General features: G+C 38.8%; 2 long non-coding RNA genes across 3 annotated transcripts in view; one reads left to right on the top strand and one right to left on the bottom strand.

The window, feature by feature from the left end:
* LOC136245055 (uncharacterized) overlaps nucleotides 1-4,164 on the bottom strand; it is a 39,789-nt gene extending 35,625 nt beyond the window's left edge. The window contains exon 1 of the long non-coding RNA XR_010695719.1: nucleotides 3,926-4,164. This is a non-coding gene — a long non-coding RNA (uncharacterized lncRNA). The remainder of the gene's footprint in view (nucleotides 1-3,925) is intronic.
* On the top strand, nucleotides 4,129-14,815 carry LOC136245054 (uncharacterized). 2 transcript variants are annotated; one of them, XR_010695718.1, is made up of 3 exons: nucleotides 4,129-4,257; nucleotides 5,307-5,482; nucleotides 14,387-14,815. It is a non-coding gene; the product is annotated as an uncharacterized lncRNA (long non-coding RNA). The 2 variants fall into 2 exon arrangements; XR_010695717.1 differs by lacking the exon at nucleotides 14,387-14,815 and adding an exon at nucleotides 6,780-6,969.
* The last annotated feature ends 150 nt before the right edge of the window (nucleotides 14,816-14,965 follow it).

Genomic DNA, 14,965 nt, shown 5'->3' with positions numbered 1-14,965 from the left:
AGAAACGCTTCAATTTTACTGGAGCACGAACCTTTGGTATTTTAAATATCCTACAATGTATGCGCTATAGACTTACAGAATTTCCTTTCATCCTCCTTTGTAGTGGCCAGCTCCACAAAGGCTACCCTATCCGAAAACATTTGAATACAAAATGCATGTGGTATCGAATAAATATATTAGAATACACTTGCGATTTTGATATTCGGTTAATACAGGAAGGAATACACAAAGGGATATGCTGATGCCTGTCCAACATCATCTGCAAGGGCAGATCTAGTTTCAAAACTGTATGATAATTATTTCTAGAGGCGCCTATATTGTCTGGAATGCTGGGTTGCAATTTTGGAGTGAAACGAGGTGTTACTACAAGCATTGCAGTAAGTATTTTGTACTGTACTAAATAAATTATTTCTAAATGGTCTGGACATAAAATTCAAGGGCCACGCCCACCAACAGCTGCTGTCCTTTGTAATAGATGCTATAGCTATGTAATTTTCATGAATTCTATAAAAAGTACACAAACAAGTGTAGCAAAAAAAATTAAAATTTCAGTATGAGTAGGAACTGCAATAAAAAGCACTGAAACAAGCTGCTGAGGTGAAGCAGAACAACTGAGTGTATGCATTTCAATCCCTAATCAGGCTAAAGTAGGGATTGAAATGCATACACTCAGTTGTTCTGCTTCACCTCAGCATCTTGTTTCAGTGCTTTTTATTGCAGTCCCTACTCATACTGAAAGTTTTACTTTTTTTTGTTACACTTGTACTGTATTACAGTAGCTACTCCTAGGGCATACATGTAGATAGTGCAGTTAGTACGTCACGAATGGCAGTTTTTATCAACCACAGAAACCCGTAAAGAGCAAAGGTAGCACTGGTTATTGCCAACCCTCTGCTCAGCTGCTGCTGTCATTGTCGTGAGCTCCAGAGCAAGAAACATTTTTTGTTGTCAAAAATTTCACACACATCATGCTACCACCCAAAAACGACCAACCAAATCAAACCATTTATACGTACTTTGAGTTGATAATAAACTACTTGGACAATGTTGAGGGGTGAACATTGAGGTATACGGAGAGTGGGAGGCTACGAAGCGCTGCAGGTAATTGATTGAAGAACATTGATTTTTTTTGCGTTATAAGAGTGGTTTTAAAACACATAAACACACACTCACACTGTATAATCAACAGACAGAGAAAGATCCGCCCCTAGTACAGGTACGTACTTGTAATTCTGATTGCAGTGCACTTTACACAAATGCAACCATCCATAAATTTCTGTGTGCTACTGATGGAGTCGAGCTACGTAACTTATAATAATGCTGCTTATAGCAGTCAATTGTGGGATCAAGTTTTTAAAGTATACAGATGTTAATAAAGCATTGAAACTGGTTCACTACTACCGACCCAGATGAATCACTAACCCGGACAAATAAAACCAAGGTGCCCGCAGAGAACCCACTTTAATAATAGTCTGGCAGCACCTAACCTTTTGCAGAAAGCTTTATGCGAGTGAAAGCACCAGACTACTTCAATAGCATAAAGTATATATTATAACATACGTAACTAATACGTAGGTCTATTAATCAATCGGAGGGCGTGGTTCCTCATAAATTTACAGACAGCAGAAATTGCAGAATATGCTTTGTGTGGTTAAGAATGGCTTCGTGCTTCAGTACACCATAGTATCCCTGCACAAAAACTGGTTTTGCTACAAGGGTAAACTCCTACCAAAGCAATCGATTAGTGATTGCAATCGCATCAAAGCAATCGATTAGATTACCAAAGCCCTCTATAATCTACACTGTATGTAGATAGCATATTTGTGCATACTAAATAAGGGGCGTGGCTCCGCACATACTTGTAGATAGTACGTGACTACGAAAGAAGTAGCATGCATCACTAGACTTCTATTTTTTGAATTCAAATTTTCACATCTCACATGATCCAATCCTGGTCATACCCGGATAATGTATAAAACGGGATGACCCATACAAAATGTGTGGCCCAGTTGACCTGACCCGGTTCCAACATTGGGGTGAGTTGGTAGTGAAATGCTATACACTGTATATTATTAGCAATGTTTGAAAACCTTATCTCAGATGCTGACAAGCATAGTATTAACCCTTTATTACCGAAGTTTTTTTACAAAACCGCAAGTGTGAAAACTTTTATGGCTTGTGTGAACTGTGTGCGATACGAGTGGACCCCACCCATTAATTATCCATCAAGCTATATACCGTTTGATAGCCATCTCTCTCTTCTACCAACACAGCTAGAATACTTACAGATCACACACACAACTCACGCGCTATGAAGTGAAGAAAGCGTATCTTCTCCGTATCGCCATGGCATTGAAAAATGGGCGCCGCCATCTTACTAATCAACGCGATGACATCACACTATTTATTTTTAGAATCCTTATCACGTGGGGAATGGAGTAATTCTAACTAAAGCCTCCTAGTAGCAGGGAGAAGGCGAACATGGAGTTTTAAACAGGTACAGTATTATTGTTTTGTATACGCGATTTTGTATTGCCAAGTGCTATAACTTGCTCATGCTTCTTCCTATCGCCAAACGGTAAACTTCATTAGAAGCGCCCGGTCCTTCTGAGCAGTTTGGTAGCAATTTCAGCTTCGTGGCCCCTAGGAAAAAGGAGTTATGGCTCCGTTTATAAAGGGCACTCGTTATGGCAATATATTAGCCATTCGATAATAAAGGGTTAAATTGATGCTAAATATACCAAATAGATATAAAATAATTTTACTATAGATTGCTATATAATAGTTAGACATCGAAACACAGGGTACTACAGAATTTAGAGGGTACTCTTGGACGCCACAACATAGGGCCTTCGGGTTACTAAATACTGTGTTTTGATGTCTAACTAATTTAGACCACAGCTCGTTGTGACACAGGAATTGTAGTGTTCAATTAATATAAACGAGCCCACTATGCCTCCCTCTAATTATCACAGCATTCCCTACCCATTTAAACCCCATGCATTGCCGTGCGTAATTTCATATTTTCTATCGCTTGCAGAGAAGGGATCTATTGTGACATGGACCACGGATCTACAGAAAATAGATCCCTGTAAGTAGCCAATTAAATTTGAGTATTTCATGTTGCTGTAGTCTAAAACATTGTAGAAAAGACAAATTCAAGCTCAATTGACTCATTTGTCCACAGGAGTGATGTCTGATATGTACCTGTGCTTTGATCAATTAAGGTTTGATCAAACTATTTGATCCATGCATCAACTGGGAGTGACTTGATAAAGTGCATACTCTTGCCAGATACAGAAGTAATTCAGTAAATTCTCAACATATCAAAAATAACCATTGAAATTACAAAGCTACTATTTTTATGACTTATAGATGAATTCTACACTTAATAAGGCTCAAAAACACTAACCCCATGTAAGAAACATAGTCACAATGATATAAACTTCAAACATTATCTCCACAAAGAAATCGAAGAGCCCTTTGGTACAATTCTGAACAAGATATGGAGAAGGTTAGGCGGTATTTCTGACCACATCAGTTAATAAACTTAATTGGTTAAGCATAATATCCGACAGTCTTGGTAATACATGACACCTACAATATAATGTGTATTGGAAAGATTTGCCAATCTATGGTAGAAAGTGGACTGTTTACAACTGCTAAAATTTATGTCGAGAGTTCTTAAAGGGTGCGTAACTGTCTGTATTAGCTGGGCTTTACTTCGCAATGTTCAAAAGTAGACTAAAATCAGTCACATGAACCATTTTATACGTTTTATGTGTTTTTGGGTCATTTTAATAACGTACTGCAAAAGTTTTTGATATGCATTGCATTTCATCACCCAGAAATACTCATAAACGACTGAATGTCAAGTCACACCTAGGCCAAGCCGTTAGGTGGGGCTTAACAATGCATGGCTTACCCAACTACTCAGCATCAGTGTTGCATCATCATTGGCCGGCTTGAGTCTGTCATGAAATCTCGTACGGGCGTCTTTTCCGTCGGTCGATCGGGCTCTGAAATAATCGCTCCCCCTGGTAGTAACCCCTACAATAGCTGCAGCACTGCTTAAAAATTACGAAGGTCACGAAGTTTCCATCACGAGATTCGAGCGCTAAAAATGCATTTCTAATATTTTCGTGCAGTACCAGGTGAGAGGTGTGAAAGATGAGATCACGAGTGAGATCCGTTGGTAACATCCCTGGCACACTATGAAGCGACGATCGTTGGAAGTTATTTCCCAGTCAGAACTAGGTGAGAGCTTCCTTAACAAAAAAATAATATTGTGTTGTACACTTCAGGGGCGTAGCCAGGGGGGGTTCAAAGGGTTCGGACGAACCCCCTTTTCAGAGTTAAGTTTTTTAAATCGTGATACTGGTTAACTAGAACTGAATTAACTTACACAAGTCCACTGAAATGGGTAGCTACAGGTCTTCAGGCAGAGGAATTCAAGTACCTCTACTCGCTATTGCGAATGAATTTATAAGAATACACGTGTACACGACCCCCGCTGTGGAGATTCTATACTTAGGGCAGAACCCCCCTTTTGGAAATCCTGCCTACGCCCCTGCACTTGACATACTCAAATGCGAGCTCAAATGGCTACCTGTGCCGAGTTTAAATATGGGTGAGTTTGTGTAGGGGTAGAGGTTCTGTAGTGGCCAGTGGCAGTTAGTTCTGACCTCTCCAGGCACATCCCTGCTCTGATTAATGATTATTGTTGACCCATTCATGTATTTTTCAATGGTATAAGATACTCTGAGCACCTGGTGCTTGTTTTTCTAGGCAAAATTGATTGATCACCTTTCCAGTCAGATTACAGCTGCACCCTGTTACATCATCTAAACATTTTAGTCCATGTAATATTTTGGATAACAGGTTATGTGTTCCGAGTAATTCTGGTCACTAAATCCTACTGATTCAAATACTTGCTTTGCAGCCTCGTAGCATATTTTTAAGGAGTCATCTTGCTGCAAGTGCTTAAAATTTGACTTGTTGGTAAAACCAGGTGTTTACTGGAATTTCCTATATCCCACAACACGATAGGGGATCATACTGAAATCAAAGTATCGTTTACATATAATGTTGAAATGTTTAAAGTTTTTTAATCAGTCATCGACATAGAATCATATGTACTAAACGAAAAACCTGGCAAGTACCTTATTTAGCTATGTAGCATTTAGCTGCTACCTAATATTCAAAACAACACACTGTGAACCATCCATAGATTTGGTGTGCAAAATTTGCACTTGTAATAATCGCATTTAATTATTTATGTATGTATATGTATGTATTGATAATAGAGCTCAGCTGTATCAAACTGATATACATGGATCCAAGGATTTCTGCTCATTTTATGACTAAACCATGACAGATGGTGATGAGGCAGATGATAAACTCAATCACTGAACAAATGCCTTGCAGAGTTCATTCAATGTGTAGCATCATCCCTTTCATTGCTGCAGAATTCCAACCACATGTAAGTTTTAATTGTTTAGTATAACAAGGTGCATTTACTTATGATAACAGGAGAATGGACACGTACTCATGAGCGCATTTATACTGAAACTATATGTGTAACTACCCAATCATCCTCATTACTCCAGACATAAAATTGCTCTTGACATTTGTGCCACAAGTTTGACAGTGGAAACGATGCGTATTACGCACTCTTAAAATACCTTTAGTGCTTGTAATCAAACAAAATATCCTCAAACAAGCTAATACAATAAGCCTATACCATGGAATACAAGGAAAGCGGACACTGCTAGCTTGGCCGTACAAAGAATCAAGTAGGATGTCTGTATACTTGTCTTTCCTCTGTTCATCACAAGAAGCAGAAGATACATAAATAAAGCAGTGTGGCTGTAGCTTGAACAGTTCTATCACTTTTATCTTCATTTTGGTATTAGAAATACGCAATTAACGGTAGTTACTGTATATTATTTCTATCCTCCTCTGTTGCAACCAGAATAGTACTAGCCTTTGGGACCAGGTACCTCCAGTGGTAAATGCCATAGTAATAAATTTAAATCTACCATGTCAGATAATTGTTTGTGGTCCTTTGATAAATAATGGGACCATTAGAGGCAAGTTAATGATTACCACAATTTTTCGTTTTATATTGTTAATTCTTCATAATGGCTTCATTTTTCTCCACAAAATTGGGACTGGTACATATCTATCTAGTTTCATACATCCATAAAATATTTATCAGTTTACTTTAGCTTTTCCCACCATCCAGAGAAATTGGCTGGAATTCTAATAGCCCTAATAATACAACCACCCACATAATTGACACAAACATGCATGACAAAAAAAGTGATAATTTTTGGTGGACGCATGCTACTTATGCAAGGTTTTGTTGTGATTGCTAAGCCTATTCTTTGCACTGGGACAGTAGAAGCTCAATGTCATGAGCAAAGATTGTGTGCGTGTGTGTGTGTGTGTGTGTGTGTGTGTGTGTGTGTGTGTGTGTGTGTGTGTGTGTGTGTGTGTGTATTTGAAATTTTACTAATGAGGTGTAGTGTGTGTACCACTTGCGAGTATTTTTTCCATCCACCAGCTCACATATAGGACACTAGAGAGTGATACAAATGCCACGCACCCTTTTAGCAAAATTTTACAACACCCGCAATTATTGCTCACTCAAGTACTCACAACGTGGTTGCCCTTGGTGGGTACGTATGTACGTACGTACATACCAATGTTTATGGCATTATACACAACACATGCATCATATGGTATGCTGGTTATCTTTGATTATCCATGTTCAGGGTCCTTGTTGGTTGAGATCTCAGTGGGATCAAGAATGTGCATTGGACCTTCCAAAAACCGCCATTTACAATACTTGTATATACACATACTTGTTTCTGTTAGTATGATAGAGCTTTTGTTTCATTGCATATACAACATTGTATGTAATGTACAGTAAGTATACTTAAACCCCAGTGCGTGGGAATATCAAAGCGCCGCGCTGGGTTATAACTACCATACAGCTAGACAGAACGGCGCTGCTACTGTACGATATATTAGTTATCACCCAGTGATAACTAACTTATCACCCTGTTGCGGAGCCACTCAGTCTCTTTCGTGACATCATAATAACCACGAATGGCATTGTTTACCAATGGAACAAAGAGCCAAATAAGGAAGTATTGATACAAAACACACCAATACAGCACTTAAAACTACCTAAATCTTACAAGAAAACTGTTAATCCTTTACACAATAACACTACAAGTTACCAATACCGTGATAGCTAGTTTAACAAATGTCAAGAATAGTCCATGACGATTTTCGCTCCAGCAATCACTCCCAACGGTCAGTATGGTGAAGAACTAACTTCCTCTAGCTTTATCGTTCTATCTTGGACTATGGTAGCCACTTGTTTGTCTTTATTTTTCTCTTGCACACCACGCGACACCACCATACCAATTTCTGATGAAGGCGATTACCGCTGCTTCATAACACCGCCCTTCGCTACAGTTTGTAGGCAGTATGTAAGGTCTCTCTTGTAGCTACGAAGTAGAATCTCCACACAATTCGGACGAAATCTTGAGCACAGTGACAGGAACTCAAACCGGAACTTTATTTACTATCCGTAAACTTCTGCGCACTCCTGCGCACTGGGATATAAAACAATTATACCCATATACTCGGATGATATCATTGTTATTACACTCGTCCTCGGCTCCGCCTCGGACTCGTGTAATAACAATGATATCACCCTCGTACCGGGATATAACTATAACATAATGATGGCTGTCGGCTCAGTATCCCAAAGTGAGTATATGACTGGATTTTGAAAAGGGGTCGTGTAGTCATGTATATACATCCAAACCACAACTTATTGTAGGGAAGTGGAATTAAAGTGATATAATGTAAACACACTCCTATTTATGGAGTTGCAAAATTTGATGTGTGGGGCTGTATGTGAATGACCCCTTTCTGTAACTCCAGTCACATATAAATACGTACGTAATAAACTCACCGAGACTTAGAGATTTCTCTATGTCTGTGTTTGTGTATGCAATGTACTTATGTGCACATTAGAGCCTGGTGTTGATTTTTAATTGAGACCTCAAAAGACATAATATGTAGCTACATATATTGTCCTTTATTTGAAACTTCTTGTAGAGGGACTCTACCATACGTACTTCTCATGATCAACCAATTTCTACATATGTTCTTGATATAAGTAATTATGCCATTAAGTCAGTGTGCTGTAGTTTATGAGAAGGGAGATACGTACATACGTATGCAGCCAAACGTAAACTTAGCAAAGTATTAGCCATTTCAAAATTAGAGTCTACGTCTTTATGCTGTCATTACCAAAGATAATGCATAAAAAAAATAATTTTACTAAAGCAATTACAGCATGCTGGTATAAAGTGGTTAACCAACTGACCAACAGTTTACTCATACCAACCACATCAGCACATGGTCAAGTTAATTGGCTACACTAAGAGTTGTTGATTGGCTGATGTCATAGACCAGTACAAACCCATATGTCATTGTTGCATGACATGGTATAAATAGAGTACTCAACGGTTTATCATGTGAGTGCTTCTGGTGACATAAAGTGTGATAATTTTTGGAAAGTCTAGAGACTCCAATCACTACAAAGTCTTATATGCAGTAGGGTAGAAACAAATACTGGTTGAGGTTTGTGGTGCATGTAGGTTATCACTAAGACCTTGTTAAATTTGGAGTCAACTAGTACGTATGTTGCATACATGCGTAGGAGAGTGTGGTTGAGCTACATCAAGTTGTGGATTTGAGATCAGCAATAGACAGTATGGAACCTGTGTGTAATGGTCACCTTTGAACCAGAAAGTATTGGCCTTTATATACAAGTGGCTGTTATAAAAAAACCTGCATAAAGTGGTCAGCAACTTAGGTAAAACTTGTACTTTTCCATCAAGTTACTATGAAATTCAAAATTTCGTATTTAACAGCATTTTCTACTGACTGGTTACTTATGTCGCTTGGTCCTGAGATGTGCCTTTTCTCCAACCGCTTTGTGTCCCATTCCTTTCTCTACTGCCGCGTAGGTGACAATTTGTGGTACACACGTCATGGCTTCAGTGCAAGACTTAGTGTCTACAGTGATTGTAGAGGCACTTCTCGTGCTATTCTTTACTTGTAACATGTTCATCGTAAACCGTAATGATACATTAGCTTTTCACTCATTGATAGTTGGGGTGTGTGTTTTGACAAGTGAATTTTCCGTATTTTCCGTAGTAGCTGAATTGATTTTAGAAATGCTTTTCGTGCAGTTTTCTGTTTGTAAAGCTGTGTAATGGGCTGAACTAGCTGAATACATAACGTACTGGCTTACGAATTTTCTACTAAATAATGCTTGGGGCGTCTGTTGAAACTCCAAACATGATGTACTATCTCACAAGCTACCATGCCATACTACTCTAATCTACATATTCAATATTGTATCAAAGCTTTACAGTGACCAGCACTGAAGGTCTACAGCAACATGTGCTGCAGCCTTAGGATTACCTAACCTAAACTACACACATGGACTGAACAAACTAAGCCATAATACAATATGCCTCATTACATCAGTTACCATTAATCAACATTTCATGTCATACAGTCCAGGATAAGTACTTTTAAACAATGTTGGGATAAAGCTGTATGACCAGCCTCCTTTACATAATTAAAGTAGTAAAGGTTAACCTTTACTCTGGCTGAGCATGCATGGTAGTATTTAGTCAACAAAATTCTGAATATCTATCAGCCGTATTATGCATCAATTCAACATGGAGTATGCAAAGAGTTTTTGCTGTCAATATATTGCAAACTTAGAAGCTCATTACTGTGATATCTTAGTAATAGCTAATTTACTAAGCTAAGTTCACATTAATAAGATTATAATTCACTTTAATTTACATTCAGGAATTATTACAAACAGCACACATTTATATAGTCACACTAAGAGAATGTTCTAGAACTACAAAGGAAATTAAAGGTTACTAAAATAAGTATCAAGTACAAGAAACTAAAAATAGCTAATTTTATTCATGAACATTAGTCTTAAAGATGATTGACTCTATATAGTTCAAAGTCTACAATACCACATCTCCTCCCGCTGTCAAGAGTGACTTTGTAGCCTTAGGATTAGTGGTATGCTGTTCAGTGGTAGCTTCAGAGACAGTGGTATCCTCTGGTCGTGAATAAGTGTCAATGTCAATAGAGTTAGATGAGGTGGTAGCAGGTGTGGCTATAACCTTTGGAGTGACTATCCTTTGTAGCCTTTGTAGCGTAAGACGGTCAGGAGGTCAACGTTGTTGTAACTGGATTAGTGGTATGCTGTTCAGTGGTAGCTTCAGAGACAGTGGTATCCTCTGGTCGTGAATAAGTGTCAATGTCAATAGAGTCAGATGAGGTGGTAGCAGGTGTGGCTATAGCCTTTGGAGTGACTATACTATGACGTAGTTGGTCTATGTGACGTTTGACAGTTCTACCATTATTAATTGCAACACTAAAAGTCACTGGATCCAGTTTCTGTAGAATCACACCAGGTATCCACTTGTGTGGTCCATTGTATTCTCTGACAAATACAGTAGTGCCTGGAAACATAGGTTGTGATCTGGTATGTTTATCATGATATTGCTTTTGATCTACTTGTTTAGATGTCACTTGTTGTTTAGTGTTTGGCATCATTAAGTCAAAATATGTTCTCAGTTTTGTTTGAAGAACAGTTCACAAGGAGCAACATTAATGGTGGCATGAGGAGTTGCACGATACTCAAACAAGAATTCTGCTAAACGGTGATGAAATGATTTGCCATCATTGGAACTAGCGTTCAGGGTACGTTTCAGTGTTTGTACAAAGCGTTCAGCAAGGCCATTTGAGGCTGGATGGTAAGGAGCACTGAGAATGTGTTTAATATGATTGCCTTCTAGAAATTGTGTGAATTCTGCAGATGTGAATGAGGACCATTGTCTGATACTAATTGTTCTGGCAATCCATAACGAGCAAACAGTGACCTTAGGACTTCAATTATCTTTACAGAGGTAGTAGTCACACCACAAGGTAATGGTCTTTACATCACTTCTACTTCTGACCACTTTGAGTGTGCATCTACAACAATAAAAAATATGTGACCCAAGTATGGCTCTGCAAAGTCAACATGAATACGTTTCCATGGGGTGTCAGGCCAAATCCAAGGGTGTAGAAGTGCTGCAGCCGGATTGGCTTGGTTAGCTTGGCAAGATTGACAAGATTTGCCCAATTCTTCAATTGCTTTGTCTAGTCCAATCCACCAAAAGTAGCTTCGTGTAATTGCCTTTATTCTTGTAATTCCAGGGTGATTAGCATGAAGAGATTTCAATACTTGTGGATGAAGTGTCTGTAGAACAATCACACGCATACCCCACATCACACAGCCATTCTCAACACCAAGTTCATTCTCACAGTGTTTGTAGGGTTGAAGTTCCTCTGGTACCTTGGTAGGCCATCCCTCTTGTACATAACGATAGACTTTGCCAAGTATGGTATCACGCCTGGTAGCCTTCTGAATATCTCCAAAAGTTACAGGAAGAGCTTGCACTTGTGCAATATTAAAAGTGGTTACACACTGAGAATCTAAGTCTGGAAGTGTTGAAGGTAATGGTAACCTTGACAGACCATCAGCATTACCATAGTTTGTAGTGCACTTGTATTGGATAGTGTAGTCATATGCTGACAGTAAAATTGCTCATCTTTGTAAACGTGCAGCTGCTAGAGAGGGTATTCCCTTCTTTGGTCCCATGATTGTAACTAATGGTTTGTGGTCAGTTATGAGAGTGAAATTACGCCTATAGATGTAACGGTGGAACTTTTTAACACCAAAGATCAGTGCCAGAGCTTCCTTTTCTAGCTGTGCATAGTTCTTTTCTGCACTTATTAATGTACGGGAAGCAAAAGCTATTGGATGCTTGGAACCATCTGAGAAAATATGAGAAATAACTGCACCCACTCCATATGCAGTGGCATCAGCTGCTAAGGCAATTGGCAAATTGGGGTTAATATGAGTAAGTATGCAAGCTGAGGTTAGCTGATTCTTGGCATTCTGAAAAGCTTTGGAACACACACCATTCTTGTTTGATTGTAAAAGTGAGTTCAAAGGGTGTAAAAGTGTTGACAAATTTGGAATAAATTTTCCATAATAGTTAATCAAGCCCAAAAATGATCTAAGTTGATGCACATTGGCAGGAGGTGGGGCTTTCACAATGGCCTCTACCTTGGAAGGGACAGGTTCAATACTATCCTTAGTTATCACGTGTCCTAAGTACTCAATAGACTTAAGTAAGAACTTCAGTTTCAGTCTGAAACCATGAGTAGTTAGTCGAGTAAACACCTGTTCAAGGATACGGTGGTGACTGTCTTCATCTGAGGTACTGACCAATATGTCATCAATATAGCAGCACACTCCAGGAATTCCTTGTAGGACAGTGTCCATCAGTTTTTGAAAAATAGCTGGAGCTGAGGAAATGCCGAAAGGCAATCGGTTGTAGGCGGTTGTAGGCATACAGACCTTGATGAGTGTTAATAGTCAAGTAAGGTTTTGAGTCGTCTTCAATTGGCAACTGTAAGTAGGCTTAGGACAAGTCTAGCTTAGAGAATATTTTCCCTGCTGATAAGGTAGAAAACAGCTCTTCAGGAGTTGGTAATGGATATTCTTCAAATGACAAAGCTTGGTTGACAGTCACTTTGTAATCTCCACAAATACGAAATTTCCCATCTTTCTTTGGGACTGGAACAATTGGTGTGGCCCACTGGCTATGAGGAACCTTAGAGATAATCCCTTGCTTTTCTAGCCAATTAAGTTCTTGCCTGATGGCATCTTTGATTGCAAAGGAAACTGGTCGTGGTTTGAAAAATCGTGTAGTAGCATCTGGCTTTATGTGAAGGGAAGCCGTGAATGGCTGAATCTTTCCAAGTTCTTTTGAAAACTATTGAGTGTGCCCTCTATCTTCATGCAGTCATCTGTGTATGTTTTGAGTACCACATTAGATGAGTGTAGAGTTCTGTTTCTAAATAAAGCTTGTTTTGTGGTTTCTGATATGACAGAGAAGGCTGCCCCTATATCAACCTCCATGTCACGTTTCTGTCCATTTAAAGATAACAAAACAATAATGGGGTCAGCAGAACGAGTATCCACTCTATGGAGCCCAAATTCATCTTCACTGCTGTAAGCATTTTCATCAGCAGGTGGTTGTGTATCATCTTGTAAATGGTGAGTCTTTTGGCCTTTGATGTGAGTTTTTGTTTGCCCAGTTGATTTAATTTGAGGGACTTTGGTATGTGAAACCTTAGAGTGACAGGCGGGGCGATATGCCGAGTCTTTCCACAGTTGTGACATTGAACCTCTTTAAATTTACAGTTTGCAGCATTGTGATTTGAACGCCCACAACCGTAGCAGCTTTCAAATTGACGGATAGGGTTTGCTGGGCGTCTTATTGCATTGATTGTGTCAGCCTTCTTAAATGATTTATAGTCTTTATCAGCTGACTCCATCCCCCTCACTATTTCCAAAGCCTTAGGATAGGTCAAGGCTAATAGACAGTGTTGCATGGCTTCATGACAAGCCCGCATACAAAATGATCATGTAAGGTTTCTTACCTTTGAATTCACAATGAGTAGCAAGCTTCCTCAAGGTTGCATCATACTGTGCAATTGACTCAGTAGCTGTCTGATCATGTTATGAAAACTCTGTAATTATGGAGCATTTCGGTTCAAAGTGATCGAGTAGAGCTTTTGAAATAGCTTTAAGTGATTTTTCACCTGGTGTAGCTGGAGCAAGTAGGTCGCTTAGGAGAGTGTAAATAGGAGCACCAATTGAGCTAAGTAACACTGCAACTTGCTTCTCAATGGCTTCAAAGTATAAGATTACTCTTTGCATGTATAACTTGATAGAGTCTGATTCAGGTTGAAATTTCTGCAGTTTCCCAAAATGAGTAGCCGTAGCATGAGTATATATAGAAATCCTCGTTGCCAATATGTGATATCTTAGTAATAGCTAATTTACTAAGCTAAGTTCACATCAATAAGATTATAATTCACTTTAATTTACACTCTGAAAGTATTACAAACAGCACACATTTATATAGTCACACTAAGAGAATGTTCTAAAACTGCAAAGGAAATTAAAGGTTACTAAAATAAGTATCAACTACAAGAAACTAAAAATAGCTAATTTTATTCATGAAATTAGTCTACATACTTAAAGATTATTGTCTCTGTATAGTTCAAAGTCTACAATACCACAATTACTTAATGTGATAAATGATATAGTGTAATAGCATAGTGTAGATTATTATATGCATGATGAGCTTCATGTTATAGTATGTCATCACAAATATTGTCATTTACTGTGTAGCTTCACACAGACATTGGAATGTTAACATTACAGTTTCCAGTCTCACTGTTGAATGTTATAAAAGGGCAAGACAAGATCAGGCAGTTACAGAACTGAGCACTGTAGATCAAAATCAACATGATGTTCAGTTGGTATTTCATAGTGATCATTGGATGTGCAGGGAGGATAGCGCTGTGAGGAGAAAGTGTGTAGTGCATTCTGTAGTGCATTGGGAAGTGCTTCTTCCTCACCTGGTAAATCATGTGCTGATATTTACCAGGTCAATAAAGCTAGCAGGGACAGGTCAGGATATTATTGGGTAAACAACACATCACCTGTTAGAGTCTACTGTGACATAGAACTAGTGTGTGGTGGAGTTAAGGGAGGCTGGACCAGGATTGCTATTCTTGATATGTCTCAAGATAATTCTTGTCATTCACCAAGGAGTCCAATTGTAATGCCAGGCACCTCTATAAAAGTGTGTCAATCTCCAGGCTGTTACTCTGTCACCTATCCACTAACTACAACAAGGTCTGTGGTCAAGTTACAGGTTACCAAAAAGGAACTACCAATGGTTTTTACTCTTCTGATTCACACGAC

Source organism: Dysidea avara, chromosome 15, assembly GCF_963678975.1.
Source record: "Dysidea avara chromosome 15, odDysAvar1.4, whole genome shotgun sequence".
In the NCBI taxonomy this organism is placed as follows: domain Eukaryota; kingdom Metazoa; phylum Porifera; class Demospongiae; order Dictyoceratida; family Dysideidae; genus Dysidea; species Dysidea avara.
Note: the sequence above shows the minus strand (reverse complement) of the source record. Positions and strands in the feature narration are given on the sequence as shown.